Source organism: Zingiber officinale, chromosome 2B, assembly GCF_018446385.1.
Source record: "Zingiber officinale cultivar Zhangliang chromosome 2B, Zo_v1.1, whole genome shotgun sequence".
In the NCBI taxonomy this organism is placed as follows: domain Eukaryota; kingdom Viridiplantae; phylum Streptophyta; class Magnoliopsida; order Zingiberales; family Zingiberaceae; genus Zingiber; species Zingiber officinale.
In genome coordinates this window covers 124338906-124351138 of record NC_055989.1, presented here as the reverse complement: position 1 = coordinate 124351138, position 12233 = coordinate 124338906, and positions in this window count along the sequence as shown.

Below are 12233 nucleotides of genomic sequence, written 5' to 3'. Positions count from 1 at the left end.
GCTCGGTGCGTCCGAGGTACGAGGTGCTGTGGAAGAGTACGCGAGCAGACGAGAAGGAGGCCCGTGGCGTTTCCGAGGGACGAGAAGCCGGAACGGAAGATTACTCGAAGGCCGGAAGTTAGGTTCGAGTGAGCCCTATTCCGAATGGTTGAGATCACCTAATCGAGCGGAGCCGGAGCAGAAGATCCAGACCAATGCGAGTGGGACCAGAGCAAAAGACCCAGACCAAAAAGTCAACTGGAAGTTGACTTTCTGGTCCGAGCGCCCGAACTCCGAGTGCCTAGAACCCTTCTGAGCACCCAAAATCAAAAATTATCCAGAAAGCGACGTGGCGCGTCCTGTTACGACGGGGATAAAAGTTTACCCCCTTCCAAGCGTCTGGATCCTTTCTAGGCACCCCGACCAGGGCTATAAATACAGCCCTGGTTCCAGAAGCTTAAACAGAACACTTGTAAACGATTTCTTTTATCTATCTTTGCATTTTGAGTGATTTAACTGTTGTAAGAAGCTTCTCTGCCTGAAGGAGATGTTAGTGAGTTTTCTTCTTCCTTGGATTAACAACCTCCCCGGTTGTAACCAAGTAAACCCTTTGTGTCTCTTCCTTTCTTCATTTAGTTTCTTGTTTTATTACGCAAATATTTGATTTAATAAAGCTGCAAAAGATCGAGGAATGTTTTTTTTGATTTTATTGTGCAGGTTATTCACCCTCTCCAACCGGTCGACAAAGGGCCCAATAATAATAACCCAATGAACTGTAGTTGATCCAGTGACAAACTGATTAATTGCATGGGCGAGTCATGGTGAGATAAACCAAGCTCCTAATAATAATTCGGTACAAACTAAGATCTAACAATGGTGAACTATCAGATGGAGAATATAGTACATCAGTCTCAATCGAAGTATCAACGACTCTATTATCAGTAAGATGTGCACGCTCAAACAGATCAGATATATAATTTGACTGGGATAAAAAATAATATTTTGGGGAATAGGCGACTTCAATGCTAAGAAAGTAGCGTAGTATACCCAAATCTTTCATAGCAAAATAATGAGCAAACCTAGACTTCAAGGAAGCAATTCCATCATAATCATCACCAATAATAATCATGTCATCAACATATAATGATAAAAAAATACGACCTACACTCGTACATTTGACAAACAATGTGTTGGTCTCAGTGCAACAAGCAAGAGGAGGATGAATTGCCTGCAAGTTAAACTAAACACTTCTTTACTTTCTATTTAGCAAAGATAAACACACATTAGTTAATCAAAAATAATAACATAAAAAGTAAGAAAAGACTATGAGTTTATTTGGTTTACAACTAGAAAGATTACTAATCTAAGGTAGTTAAAGCTCCAGTATAAAGTTCTCCTTTGTTGAAGGTCGAGAAACCTCTTACAGCGTTGAGTATAAAAGTTCGAAACAAAAAAGATTACAGAGTGTGTTCTTGCAAATGAAGAAGATCACGGCCTTATTTATAACCCATTGGTCAAAACTAGTCATTTACTGACATGGCATCTATGGGCACCTGGACCCTCTTCGAGCGCCCCAGTAAGGCAAACTTTATCTCCACACAAACGGCTTCACAACGGCTTGGAGATCAAATTTTTCCATATCCAGATGGTAGGACCGTTGCTAACGTGGACCCGAAAATGATCCACAACAACAGCACTGTAACAAGGTGCCTGTTAGGCGCCTTGGTGGTTCGGGCACCTAGACCATCTAGTCCGAGCGCCCGGACAGCCCGGGCACCAAAGTTGGTCTAGGCACTCGGATCAATCAGCTACCTGTTGACCGTCTGGTGCCTTCTCTTGTCGCTGGCTTCTTCTCTGGTTGCTTGGCTGATCCTCCGCCCTTCCAGAGTTAAGCTCACTCGAACCCAACTCCGGTCTTCTTCTCGAGCAGTCTTCTACTCCGGCTTCTCATCCCTCGGAAGCGACAAGCACATCCTTCTTGCTCCACCGGCATACTCTTCCACAATTTCCCCTCGGATGCACTGAGCCCATTGACTCGATTTTCGTGCCATCCTTCTTGTCCACCACGTCTTCCACTCGACTTCTTGAAGAACTCCTTGTACACTCAGACGCAATGCATCAAATACGCAGAGCCTAACTTAACTTGGTTGATCACATCAAAACCAACATGAGGTAATTTGATCCTGTCCGAACCAGAAGTCAGCAGACGCTGGGCACGTGACGCTCCAAGGCTCGCTGATGTAGGTCTCCAACTAGTGTCGAGATGCTCCGGCTATCCTGCACAGAAGTCGAGCCGGGAAGGGGATTCCCAGCGACGACCCTCCGACGCTCAAGTCAGGTAAATCACGATGAACAAGGTGGCTCCAGAAGTCTCAGAGTACATACCATCCTCCTCTGTCGATGAAACCTGAGGTTCTTTATATAGAGCTGTGAAAGGTTCGGGCACGTGTACCAAGGTGCATAAGTGTCCCCTGTCCTATCCTAGGTATGCGGTTGTCAGAAAGCTTACCTGTCCTTTCCTAGGTACGCGGCTGTCAGAAAGTTTACCTGACCCATATCGCTACAGTCAAAGCATGCCCTCGATGGGACGGCAGAATCCCCTGTCACAAGATTTGGAGCATGACACACACGTGAAACCTACAGGTTGTTGGAGAAAGAAATCCTCTGGCCATTTCCTTTGCTCCAAACTTGTAGTCCGAGCGGAAAGATACCTAAACATCCGACCGGACATCCGCAGTGGTTTACTTGTGCTTTGGGGAGACTAACAAACAGGGGTGCTTTATGACTGTGATCGGTCAAAAGGTCAGCTCGGCCCATGACCTTTTTAACTGAGCGTCGGAACCCCGATTTGACAGGGTGCCTACCAACTATGAGTGCAAACCGGCCGGACCTTTCCGGGTACTCGATTCCATCGGCCGGCCGGCAGTCCAATCGGACCGGCCCTCTATGGCCGTCCGTCCGGTCGGACCACATTCTCCTCTGGGTGGGCGGCTGTTCCGGTGACTTCCACTTGGCGTTGACTTTGCAAGAAAAAAGGGGGGGGGCCCGCTCTTACTACCGGATCACTTGCCTTCCCTTCAAGTCTAGTCGAAGGAGGCGAATAGTCTGACTGACTGGACTGTGAGTCTAGCCGAACGGCTCATCCATGCTAATATTCTACGCCCGGTCAGCGGCGGAGATATCCTTGAATGAATCAATGATGGTTTTTGCCGGATCTCCTCGCGTTCTGCGTCAATCTTCGACATCAATGTCGATCATACCTTCAATAAATGCTACGAATGATTGACTGCCACGTGGAGCAATGCCATCAGAGGACGGAGGCGGTTGCATGGCATTTTGATGTAACCGAAGCAATTCGAAATAAACGGCTAGATGTATGCATTGATTCCCGTGACCTGGATCCGACGGTGGGGGCCGACCGGCCCTCACACTATAAATTCCTCGTTTCCTTCTCATCTTCGCACGCCTCCGTTACCTCTACTGTTGCTCTCTGCGTTGCGGGGCTCCGGCGATCTTGTTGCTGCCTTCTGACGCTTTCCGGCGCCTTTCCTCGATTCATCTCCCCTCAGTAAGGTTTTAGATCTCTCATTTTTCCTTTCCGATATCTAATTCGCACTTCTGCTCTAGTTTTTGAAACTCCATTTCCCCGTCTTTGAAACTTCCTTTTTGATTTCTTCTGTCCCGATCATGGCCAGTTCTTCTCATCCCGAAGAACAATCCTTAGGCCCATGGTATACTACCATGCGATCTCGTTTCGAACAACGGGATTTTGATATTTTGGCTGACAATTTCGAAATCCCCGAGGATATCGAAGTTCGCCTAGCTGGTCCTGCCGCTCGGCCTCACAGACCACCGCGCGGCGGTTTCTGTGTCTTTCGCGACCAATTCACCGCCGGTCTGCGGTTCCCCGTCCATCCTTTTATAGCAGACGTCTGCAATTATTTTGGCGTGCCGCTCGGAAGTTTAGTACCAAACACCTTCCGTCTCCTCTGCGGCGTTGTCGTTTTGTTCAAGATTCACAACATTCCCCTCCGACCGGAGGTCTTCTTTTATTTCTATTATCCTAAGCAAGCCGAGCCGGGCACCTTTATGTTCCAAGCTCGGCCCGGTTTGGTCTTCTTCAATAAACTACCCACTTCCAATAAACATTGGAAGGACTATTATTTCTACCTCCGCATGCCCAGTCAGCCAAACTTTCCGACCCAGTGGCAAGTCAGTCTACCTCCCCCTCCCGAACTGAAGAAATTCAAGACCCGACCGGAATATCTTCACGCCGCAAATGTACTAGCCGGTCTACGACTTGACATCAACAAGCTTCTTCACGAGGGAGTGATGTACATTTTTGGGCTGAGTCCTATACGGACCCCACTTCCGACCGGCTTCGGTAAGAACTTTGCTTTGGCACTTGCTTTAATTGCTAACTGATTTCTTTTTCTCTTCGTGCAGCTGACATCGTCATGGACTCGGTGATGGCCGGCGTTCTAAAGAGAAAGCGTGGGAGGCGTGGCGGCAAAAGAAATGGCGGGTATTCAAATGGTCGGTTCTCACGAAGGCGAGAAAGGCAGTGAACCGGCCAGCCTCTCAAGCGGCATGTGGAGCGGCGCTACCCTCCAGGGAACCAACGGCCCCGAGGAAGGTCCGTTCGGGAGGAGGATCAGCCGCGCAAAGGCGAGTGGAGACCCTCGGCTCGGCTACCTCGGTCCAACCCTCGGCCGGGCCGCCTCATGAAGGGAAGCGCCGGTGCTCGAGACCATTTCATCGACCGGACGCCGGTTGGGACGGTGATCGCTCCGGTCGAGGCCACTCGGCCGACACTCTCCCCGCTCGCGTTCGGTCCAACGTTCGACCATCCATTCGCGGTCTTGCGCCGACTCGATCCCGGTCGGGCGATCCTCGTCACGGCCGCTGTCTGAGTTACTCTTCACCTTCGGTGAAGAGTTCTTTGTGACGGACGGATGCCGAGCACCTTGTTACTTTGAAAGGGCCCTCGCGAGATGTGGGCCGACGCTCGAGCATGCGTCGCAGTGATCTTAGCCAATAGCCACATGCAAGCGGCTACGGGGTAAGTTCTTCGTTGTTTTGTTTTACCTAAAATATTTCCGCTCGGCTTCTAACAACTGCGACTTCTTGTTTCAGAGGTGGGTGGAAGAGATAGCGATTTCCAACCGTCTGGCTATGGCGGACGAGGAGATAAGGCAGCTACGGCGGGTGGTCCGAGCGGCTCCCAAGGACCTTCCTACTCCAAGCTGCAAAAAGAGCTACAGCCGAGCAGAAGAAGAAAACCGATCGGGCCCACCCTAGCCGAGTCGAGCGACAGGTCAAGTCGCTTGACACAAAGATAACTCAGCCTAAGAACACTGCCATCTCGATCCGAGAGAAAACGTGAGGCCGGGCCCGGAGTTGAAGATAAAGGAGGCGCCGACGGCTCGATCGGGAAGGCAGCCGCTCGGCGTCACGGAGAAGATTGAACGTCTGAATGAGGCCCTCACAAGCTCCGGCAACCTTCAAGGAATACCGAGCCGAGTCGCCGCTCTCCGACAAAGTTACATCCGATCGCCCGAGTTCTCGGAAAAAATTTGCGAGCGGATGTACTCGGCTTTCGACCTGGCAATTACGGCCACTATGACCTATCTGAAGTCGAAGGGCCTTCTTCCGGAGTCCACCAATATTCCGGCCGGCGATCAAGTGGAGCTCCTGAGCAACATTCCGAGGGACCTCTACGACTACATCGAGTAATTTTTGTAATTTCGCAGCTCGGCTGAACATGAACCTTTTTGTACTTAGGCCGCTCGACCTAAGGTTCTAATTTTAATGAAATGCTTTCCTTTCGTGTACTCTATCTTTTTGCACTGTTCCCTGGCTGACACTTGTACGGTCCGCTCGTCTTCTATCACATCATACCTTGGGCATTCGAGGTGCATTCTTCCAAGTGTTTTCCCAGCTCTCCGTCCGGCCGAATATCAATCTGGGCTGCTGGCCAGAATCGCTCGCTATAAGCCGATCCGAACCTTTTTTACCTCGAGTCCGATCGGAAAATAGCTTCGGTCCGACAATCGGCGGGGAATACGAATGATCGCAGTGTCGACGATATTCCGCTCGGATTATTTATAGACGCCGGCTCGTCTCTTGATCTTTAACGACGGTGCTCGTCGATCTTCCGCTCGGAGGGTTTATAGACGCCGGCTCGTCTCTTGATCTTTAACGACGGTGCTCGTCGATCTTCCGCTCGGAGGGTTTATAGGCGCCGGCTCGTCTCTTGATCTTTAACAGACGGTGCTCGTCGGTCTTCCGCTCGGGTTTATAGACGCCCGCTCGTCTCTTGATCTTTAACGACGGTGCTCGATCTTCCGCTCGGAGGTTTATAGACGCCGGCTCGTCTCTTGATCTTTAACGGCGGTGCTCGTCGGTCTTCCGCCGGAGGGTTTATAGGCGCCTCGATCTTTAACGACGGTGCTCGTCGGTCTTCCGCTCGGAGGGTTTATAGGCCCGGCTCGTCTCTTGATGTTTAACGACGGTGCTCGTCGATCTTCCCTCGGAGGGTTTATAGGCACTCGTCTCTTGATCTTTGCGGTGCTCGTCGGTCTTCCTTTCGGAGGGTTTATAGACGGCTCGTCTCTTGATCTTTAACGGTGCTCGTCGGTCTTCCGCTCGGAGGGTTTATAGACGGCTCGTCTCTTGATCTTTAACGACGGTGCTCGTCGATCTTCCGCTCGGGGGTTTATAGACGGCGGCTCGTCTCTTGATCTTTAACGACGGTGCTCGTCGGTCTTCCGCTCGGAGGGTTTATAGACGCCGGCTCGTCTCTTGATCTTTAACGACGGTGCTCGTCGGTCTTCCGCTCGGAGGGTTTATAGACGCCGGCTCGTCTCTTGATCTTTAACGACGGTGCTCGTCGATCTTCCGCTCGGAGTTGCTCTTCGCCTTTCCCCCAGCTTGGATAATGCCCTCCTGGCCGCACGGCTCAGGATCTACTTCATCGAGTATTTTGGCTCGGATAATATACCTCCGTCTGAAGGGCACGGGGCCTTCGATCTTCGAGCGTTTGGCTCGACCCATTTACTTCCGGCCGAACGGCACGGGTTATTTGCTTACAAATCTTAACCACATAAACCTCCCGACCGATCGACTCGGGGGCCTTCGCGCTACGATGATAATGCCTTATATTCGCTCCTTTGACTTTTCATCTCTGCATTTCAAGTATTTAGTCGGAAAATGAAATACACAGGGTGATTTATAGTGATACACCTTTCACCGCCTCCAGAAGTGGAGGTGGTTCAGCTCCGGTCTATCTAGTCAGTCCGTCCTCATCCTCCGGATAATATGCGCCGGAGCTTTTCGATGATTTTGAAAGGGCACGCCATGGCTTCAAGCTTGCGACGTCGCCGACGGCTGATTTTCTTCGAGGCGAGATCCGACTTGGAACGATCCGGGAATTCTGGCGGTTGTAGTTTTGCTTCATCCGCTGACGGCATGATCACGAACGGACGCCTTTGCCCTCTCCTCTTCTACCAAGTCCACTCCATGTTTCTTCGTTCGGTGTTGTCATCATCATAGTTCGGATCCGGCGACTCAACGCCTACTGACGGTATGACGACCTCACGCCCGTATACCAAATGGAGCAGTGTGACTCCGTCCCTTCTTTGGCGTCGTTCGGATAGCCCACAAGACGCTCGGCACCTGTCCGGCCAACTCCTCCCAAATGGTCGGCAGTGCCAGAATCTGAAGAATTTCGGTTGGCGACTTGACCGTTGCTTTCGAGGATAGGCCACGGACGTGAAATGTTGCTCAATGCCGTAGCTTTGGCACCAATCCTCCAACATCTTCCACAGTGAACTGCTTGGTTGCCGGACACCAATCGGCGAGGATGCCGAACCGACAAATGATGTCTTGCCATAAATTTTTTAACCATTTGCTCGGTGATCTTTGCCAGTGGCTCGGCCTCCACCCACTTGGAGAAGTAATCTACCGCCACTAGTAAAATTTCCTCCGGTCGCCGTCGGAAATGGACCCACAATATCCATTCCCACTGATCGAACGGACATGAGATGGTTGATGCCTTCATCTCTGCCGGTCGGTGGGAGAAGTTGTGATTCTGGCATGAAAGGCATGTGAATCTGTCCGAGCGGCATTCGCTTGTAAAGTTGGCCAAAAGTATCCGCCAAGAGGATCTTCTTGGCTAACGAGCGTCCGCCGGATGACCTCCACATGATCCTTGATGTACTTCCTGGAGGATGTAAGATGAGTCCTCCGAGCTCACATTTTAGCGGGCGCGAGAAAGCTTTCTTGTAAAGCTGATCTCCGATGAGTGTAAACCGACCGGCTCTTCTTCTGAGGAGCCGGGCTGCATATTCATCGGATGGTGTGGTGCCCGAACGGAGGAATTCTATAATAGGTGTCCTCCAGTCACTTGGAAACGCGAGGCCTTGCATCCGGTCGACATGCGCCACCATCAGCGTTTTTTCAATTGGCTGCTGAATGGCGATCGGCGTTATTGAGCTCGCGAGTTTGGCCAACTCATCGGCCGCCTGGTTCTCCGTTCGGGGAATCTTCTGAATAAGCACCTCTCGGAAAGTAGCTTTGAGTTTCTCAAAGGCCTCAGCGTAGAGTTTAAGCCGAACACGCTTGATTTCAAAGGTGCTGGAAAGTTGTTGAGCGCCAACTGTGAATCCGAATGGAGATTACCCGACCGGCCCCCACATGTCGTACGGCCTGTAATCAGGCTATAAGGGCCTCATACTCGCCTCATTGTTGGTGGCCTTGTAGTCCAGCCGGACGGATAGGTGCATCTTTTCTTCTTCGGTGAGATAAGTAATATCCATCCCGCTTGAGCAGTGGAAGACCCATCCATATATCTTCCACAGAGCTTGGCTCGGGCCTCTGCCCGGTCACAAAATCAGCCAAGGATTGGGCTTTAATCGTGAGCAGGGCCTGGATGTCAAGCATCACATGGTCCACTTGATAAGCCGTGTCAGGACGTGCAGTTCAACAGGACTCTTCGGGTGGTGTCGTCCGGACAATGATTGTGTGGGCCAGAAATCGGTCGAAGGCGTGCGGCTAGAACCAATGCAAGGCCAACTTCTCGAGCCGGTGTGAGATTCGGCATCTTCAAAATATGGCTCGGAAAATACACGGGCTCTTGGCTCGCCCTCACAAGTCTTGAGCCTCACATGTTCGATTGACGACAAATACATATCTAATGACTCACCTCCGATCGGCTTGGCGATCTGGGTGGAATTCAGATATGTTTTCAACTCTTCAAATGCTCGGTCACATCTTCGTTCCTTTGGAACTTAGTAGCTCTGCGTAGGATCTTGAAGAATGGCGAGCTCCGGTCGGCGGTTTGGAGATGAATCGGACAGCAGATTGCCGACGGTCATGGTTACTTCCTTGTGTTTCGGGAGGAAGCATGTCTTGCGAGCTTTCACCTTGTTGGATTTGCTTGATCCCCGCTCGGTCACTATACCCAAGCGCCCTCCTTTAGCTCCGAACAGGCATTTCGGGATTTAGCTTGACTCCATATTTGCTTAGGTTCGGAAGGTTTCTTCCATATCCTTGAAAAGATCGGCCGCTTGGATAAGAATGTCGTCCACGTAAACTTCCAGGTTCCGCCCGATCCGCTCCTTGAATACCTTGTTCATCAGACGATAGTAGGTGGCATTCTTCAATCCGAACGGCATCACATTGTAGCAATATGTGCTCGGACGTTCTGAAGCTCACCTTTTCTTGATCTTGGCGGCGGCGCACAGTGATAGCCACAGTAGGCGTCGAGCATGCAAATTAACTCACAGCCGTAGAGTCCACCGGCTGATCTATCCGGGCGGAGGATAAAGATCTTTGGGACATGCTTTGTTTAAGTCCCGAAAGTCAATGCAGCTGCCGCCCGGCTTGGAGACCAATACCACGTTGGCTACTTGCCGGGACTGCACCTGGCGTATGTGCGGCCTCCGGTTCTCTACTTCCCGGTTATGGCATTCGCTCGCGCTAAAATCTCTTTTTTCTTGGCGGCGTCGGTCGGACATGCAACTCATGTTGCGCTAGGCTAGGCGAAATTCAGACGCTCGTGTATCCGAAACAAAGACATCATGATTTTCTTTGAGGCATTGGATCGCTTCTTCTTCTGTTTTTCCTCTAGATCCGAGGCGATGAAAGTGGTGGCCTCGATCGGGTCGGATGGATCTGAACTTCCTCCTTTCATCATAAATTAAAGCGGGAGGTTTCTCGGTTATGGCGTGTACCTCGATTCGGGGACCTTCCGGCGGAAGAAGCACCTCGGATCATCTCTATATGCAACGGCTGCTAGTTGATCTCCCGCACTTCTCAACTTTGTCCTCCACGGAAATTTTATCTTCGGTGGAAGGTTGAGACAACCGCTCGGAATTCGCCGGCCGTCCCAAAATGACGTTGAGGATGAGGGAGAGTCAACCACCACAAAGTTTGTTGTCCTGGTCCTCCTGAGCGTGGACCTGTCCGACTGTGAACTTCATTGCCCGTAAACCGTGAAGCGGGGTCGTCATTGAGCAGCTCGGCTCGATCAATTCGGTGATCGAACGCCTTCTTGAATAGTATGTTGACCGAGCTCCCTGTATAAATATGCGATGAATGGTGTAATTTGCTATTACCGCTTTAATGAGCCGTCGTCATGGGGTACTTCTCCTCCTTCCAAGGGGCCCGAAAGTGATTTCCGGTCCACTTGCCCGCTCTTGGCTACAGCCGACCGTATGGATCTGCAGCTGCCGAACGCCTGCCTTTCTTGCTCGGTTGGAGTCTCCTCCGGTCGGCCCACCAGCAATAACGTTGATTTCGCCCCGGGAAGTATTGCTCCTGTTTTCTTCCTCCCGAGTGGATGGTCGGGACCGTTCCCTGGACGTCCGGCGACTTTCCTGTCTTGGGGATCTATGCCGATCGGACGTATGGTGATGTCGCCTCTCTATGCGGGTCCGGTCGGCTTCCTGGGTCCTTTGCCTCGTGTTGAGGGGAGGAGACCGTCGTTCGGCTTTCCGGGGAACAGGATTGGACACAAAGGGAAGGCTTCGGCAATCCCTCGTGTTGTGCGTATCCGTTTGGTGGAATTTGCAGAACATTGGGGTCCACCTCTTCTTTGGCTTGGGCGAGCGCTTGTACGTGCGATCTGGTGTGGGGAGATCGAATTGCTTCAGCCCTTGGTCCTCTAGGTGGTTCCTGAGCGGAGTCTGCCCGCTCGGCATGAACAAGTGCACGTTCGGTTGGAGCTTCTTTTTCCGAGCGGCTTGCGCTTCTTCCACGCTTATGTATTCGTTGGCCCGATGTAGCATGTGATCATAGTCTCGGGCGGCTTTCGGATGAGCGACTGAAGAAGTCCCCATCAACAAGGCCTTGTGTGAAGGCGTTCATCATCGCTTCCGATGTGGTGCTGGGATGTCCATCGCCACTTGGTTGAATCGCCGGATGTAAGCTCGGCGATTCTTTGGTTCTTGCTTGATGGCGAACAAGCTAACGCTTCGATAACGCAATTGCCGGCGAAGTGGTGGAGGAGGGTTCGGAAGTCGAAAGCTTGTGATGGATCCAGGTAGCGATGGAACCGCATGACCGATCCGAGGCGTGGTAAGGAAGCTGACACTACTCCATCGATGTATTGTGGTGGAGGCGTGGCAGTATTATCAAACTTACCCATGATCATCCGGGTCCGTTGTTCCATTATACTCCGCGATCGTAGGGGCACGTGGTGCTCGGGCGAAGGATCTCGAGAATGGCTTCCGAAAATTGTGGTTGGTCGCTGGGAGATGAGTCCGTCAGGGCTTTCCCCTTCTTGTCATCCCGCCTTGGCATTTCATCGAGAAGATCCTATCTCTTGAGCTGGCGTGGCTCGGGTGCGAAATAAGGCGGTGGAATCACGGCGGTGGCTGGAGGTGCTTCAGCTCGGCCCCGCCAGCAGACGTTGCTGTTGCTCCTTGGCTCGGCGGATGCTTTGCTTTGCTCCACGAGTTTGCGGCCCTTATCTCGACCAGGCGTGAGTTCCTCCTTGAAAAGCGTCACCGTGTCTTTGTCGTCCGGCCTCGTCCATTGTCTACCTCTCGGATGCGGGGCGTTCCTGAGGCCGCCAATTTGATCTGTCCGAGTCGGGTGGCCTCGTTGCCCGTGGCGCTCAAGGCTCGCTGATGTGGTCTCAACTAGTGTCGAGATGCTCCGGCTATCACACTTACAGTCGGCCCAGGGAAAGATTCAATGACGACCTCCGGCCTCGGAAATCGGGTAAATCACGATGAGCAAGGTGGCTC